The 4,545-nt window shown below is 38.8% G+C and overlaps 1 protein-coding gene across 4 annotated transcripts in view; it reads right to left on the minus strand.

The window, feature by feature from the left end:
• ST3GAL5 (ST3 beta-galactoside alpha-2,3-sialyltransferase 5) overlaps positions 1-4,545 on the minus strand; it is a 61,310-nt gene that overhangs the window by 35,666 nt on the left and 21,099 nt on the right. Inside the window, exon 2 of one of the 4 annotated variants that reach the window (XM_025050874.1) lies at positions 1,565-1,676. The exons of the other annotated variants lie outside the window; for them this stretch is intronic. The gene's annotated coding sequence lies outside the window, so the exon portion shown is untranslated. The remainder of the gene's footprint in view (positions 1-1,564; positions 1,677-4,545) is intronic. 4 annotated transcript variants of the gene reach the window in all.

Raw genomic sequence — 4,545 nt, forward strand, 5'->3', positions numbered from 1 at the left:
TACATTGAATGGAATGTGTATTACATGCCTATGGCCTCTCATCAAAATGCATTTTCTTAATAATATTTAAGATTAAAACTGAAATTGACTGTTAACAGAAATTATAATAAAAACAGTGCATAAACTCTACTGAAACATCTAAAATGTCCAACAGGGTGTTTGTTGGTAAATTATGGTGCAAACCACATGGAATACACTGCAGTCCTTAAAGCCTTGCTATCCAAAGTGGAAGCTGTGAGCTGTATCACCTGGGAGTAGGTTAGAAAAGCAGAGTGTCAGCCATCACTCTCCCCACTGCCCCCAAACCTGCTGAGTCAGGGGATTCATATGAACATTAGAGTCTAAGAAGCACTAACTTAAAGTATTGGTTACAAACATTTACTGACATTGAAAGATATTGTAAGAAAAACACTGTTTTATAAAAATCTATGTACATATACATATAATCATGTTCTGCAATGTTCAAGACCTGAGAATTTGACTTCCCAAAGAATTTCATCAAATGTTCTTACTCAGGCTTGGGAGGTATTCTTCTGATTTACAAGGGACCATTTGAATTTCATGTTCCTTGACATCCCAGAAGAGCCCACCTGGGTCATCTTCACACCGTGCAGCTGACATACAGATAGGTAGGTGGCCTTAAGATGCTCCCTTGGAGACTTGGGGTTGACCAGTTCGTAGTTGTTCTCATTTGTGCCCACCTCTGTGCCACCTGCACTGTTTTTATTCATTTCTTTTGTCTTTAATGTTCTGTTTGGTGGAGGATGGATTGCAATTAAAGGTTTAATTACAAAAACACTGAATGAGCTATGGACATGTTTTAACTACTGAATAAATGCATATATTAAGCTCAAAGGTAATTACATTTTTATCTAACAAACTTATAATACTGTTTATATATCTATAGGTGTAGTCAGGCATAAAGCTGGAAGAAGGTACACGTACATGTTATCAGTGGGGTGGGAGCACAATTGTGGGTAAGTGAATATGCACTTGTGCCTTGTCTCCCCCACCGGAATGTATTCCATAGAAGCCAGAGTCTTTGCTTGCTCACCACTGAATTCACAGTAACTAGAGAGGTAAGAGGCATATAACAGGCATCTAGTACATATTCATTGAACAAAAACTCATTTCTCATGAGGGTTTCGAGGTGATGGTGGTTTCAGGCACTCCTCCAAGGACTTTTGTTGGCAGGCCATCACCAAAGGCTTGCCTGTCTTCTGTCCTGTGGCGCCCTCCTAGTTTTCCTTCTCCACCTGCTTCACGGGCAGCTCTTCCTCTACCATCTACCACTAAGTGCCAGGGTCCCAGGGCTCAGAAATTTGAGCCTCTTCTCTCTCAGACTGCCAGGGTGAAAGCCTTTGCCAACCACCTTTATAAAGAAAAGTCCTGGCTTTCAAAATTATATATTTCTACTCACATACAAAAACATAAGCATTTAAGAAGCCCTTGAGGATTTTATTCAGGAGAGGTCATGAAACACACAGAGGAAAATCACTGGAGAAGGAGCCAGGGCCATAGAGGAGGGGAAAGGTGTCTGAGATGGGAGACTGCTGGGACCTACCAGTGCTTACAGCACGTCCTGTCTCTCAGCAAAGATGGTGGGCAGCTCACAGGAATTTTTCCCTGGCAGGTGAGTACTCATTTTGTTGAATGCTCTTGTTTTCTTTGTCCGTCTGTTATATTTGCATAAGAAAGAGATGTCATAGGGGAGGACACAAGCATAAATCCTATAAATCTGTTGTGCGGGCCAGCCCCCTGCAAACTGGTAAGTGCTGATCTCACCAGACTGATATCTATTTAAATAAATGTCTCTGTGGATTACATGCGCATGAGGTAAAAGCTATTGCTACAGGAATCGTGGAAGACAAAACCACAAACTGGTGGGCATGGCTTCTGAGTCATTAGCAAGCTTGCCACCTTAAAAAAAAGAAGGCTCCATGATAGTATAAGTTGGTCACAGAACAGGTTAGATTAACATCAGGTTACCCGCCAACCTCAAGAAAAAATGTCCGTGCATTAAGGAACACTGTAAAACTTCACACAATCCCCAACCCCACGGCACATTCCCCTTAGGTATTAGTCTGGTTTCAAGAGACTCAAGGCTTAAAGACATTAATGTAGCAGTCCCCAACCCTTTTGGCACCAGGGACAGGTGTTCCTGTGAGAATCTAATGCCTGATGATCTGAGGTGGAGCTGAGGCGGTGATGCTAACACTGGTCAGCAGCTGCAAATACAGATGAAGCTTCGCTAGCTCACCGGCTGCTCACCTCTTGCTGTGCATCCTGGTTCCTAACCGGGAGTTGGGGACCCCTGTGTTAATGTGCATATAATAAAAGTGTTTTTTTCCCCTCTCATCCTGAGAGTTGACTTTTTGATCCCTGCCATCCAAAAAGCACACCTATCAAAGTGCTTTTGGCAGTTAAGCTAGCCAGAGCTTTTGATTAACATCTTTTGTCTTTTTGTCCAGGTATGACAGCTATTGGGGGAATGTGTCATGAGGGGGTCCCATTCCATAGGGGGCCTTTGTCGTCACTACCTTCTTGCTTTACTGCCTGTAGCAATGAAGGGCTTTTACTGCTTTTGACTACTTTGGGAGTGAATTTTCTGGATCTTGTTCTTTGCCTTTGGTTAAGCCATAAAAGGCTTATTGGTCTGAGTTGCTGAAATTAATAGATCCTACCATCAACGGCCAGATGATGGATTCTTTGAATTGGAAAAAGTTCTAAATTAGAAAGTTTTTAGGGAGCTCTCACCACAACAGCTGTTTCATTGGTACCTAGGAAATACCAAATTAAAAACTGGATGTAAAGAAATATAATGGCTATTCTCCTTGATTTGAGTTCTCATTCTAGTAATCCTTTGTATAAATGGATTAGCTATGATGTCATTTAGGCAGCAACTCAACACTTTGAGGAATTGAAAGCAGCTGTCTTTGTTTTACAAATTTAGTCTTTACAGGACCAGGGGTATGGTTCCAGAAACAAATGGAAGCCCACCAATCCTTTTTACTATCCCAAAACTTCACTATTCATTTCAAAAGGCTCTAAATATTGACCTTAGAAAACCAAAGTCTTTCTGGGAGGACCCCGCATTTCTTACTCTGCGCTTCTGAAATGTAAATATATGGTCGTCTCTAGAAACACTTATCTAGGCATTTTAAAATGTAAATTTCAGGAAAGTAATTCTTAGATCAAAAAATAAAAAAATAAAAGCAGAGGGGAAGTGGGTGAACGGTGGGAGAGGAAGATCCTTTGAACAGATCCCATTTCTTTTATAGAAGCCATGACATCTGTTTGCATGTTTGTACGTTCATTCGTGTCAATATATGTGTGTTATATATGTGTGGTATTTTCTACCACCAAATGGTATTTCTAATTTGTAGAAGAGCTCTATTTAATTGGTTTAAACAAGTGCTTATATAAATTAAGGAGTACGTATTCTAAAATTCTCATAAATACAGAAACCCAAATGTTTTTCAAGTTCTAGAAAAACATTTGGTATTAAAGCTAAATAAAATAGGTAGGCATGTCTTTAGAATGATCAGAATTAAATATAATACTTTTATTCTAACTAGGCTTACAAATTTGTCGGCAAAAATAATAACTCAGAATGATGGCTAACTTGTTCTAACATCTCATGAGATTTTTGTGGGCAATCTAAATGAAATTGTTAAGATTAATAAACTAATAGATAAAAGCAGAATAAAAGGTTTTTAGGCAAAACATTTTAGCAGTAATTATATGTTATGGTCTGTGTACTTTAAAATATATCCTAAAATCTTTTTGCAATTTGGAATTTTAAAGTTTTTTTTAAAATTTATTTATTTTAATTAGTTTCAAGTATATAGTACATTGGTTAGACATCTATATAGTTCATAAAATGATCCCCCCAATTTCTCCCTCCCTTTCCTGAAACCTCCACCTCGCTAACATATTAATGCTAACTGCATTCCCTATGCCGTGACCATCCATCAGCTACTAATTTGTACTTCTTTAACCCTTCACCCCATTCTCCCATACCCCCAAACTCTCCCCCCTCTGTCACCAAATTATCCTCTATATTTGTGTCTGTTTTTGATTAGTTTGTACTTTTCGTTCCTTAGATTACATATGTAAGTGAAATCATATGGTATTTATCTTTCTCTGTCTGACTTATTTCACTCAGCATAATAACCTCTAGTCCATCCATATCGTTGCAAATGGTAGGATTTCAGTTTGTTTAATGGCTGAGTAATATTCCATTGTATATACGAACCATAACTTTTTTATCCAATCATCTATTGAGCATTTAGGTTGCTTCCATATCTTGGCTATTGTAAATTGTGCAGCCATAAATATTGAGGTGCATAGATCTTTATGAATTATTGTTTTGGTTTTCTTTGGATAAATACCCATAAGTGCAATTGCTGGATCAAAAGGTATATCCATTTTAATTTTTTGAGAAGCCCCTAAACTGTTTTCCATAGCGGCTGTACCAATCTGCAATCCCACCAACAATGTATGAGGGTTCCCTTTTCTCCGCATCCTCGCCAACACTTGGTA

This window comes from Pteropus alecto, unplaced genomic scaffold (assembly GCF_000325575.1).
Source record: "Pteropus alecto unplaced genomic scaffold, ASM32557v1 scaffold117, whole genome shotgun sequence".
NCBI lineage: Eukaryota > Metazoa > Chordata > Mammalia > Chiroptera > Pteropodidae > Pteropus > Pteropus alecto.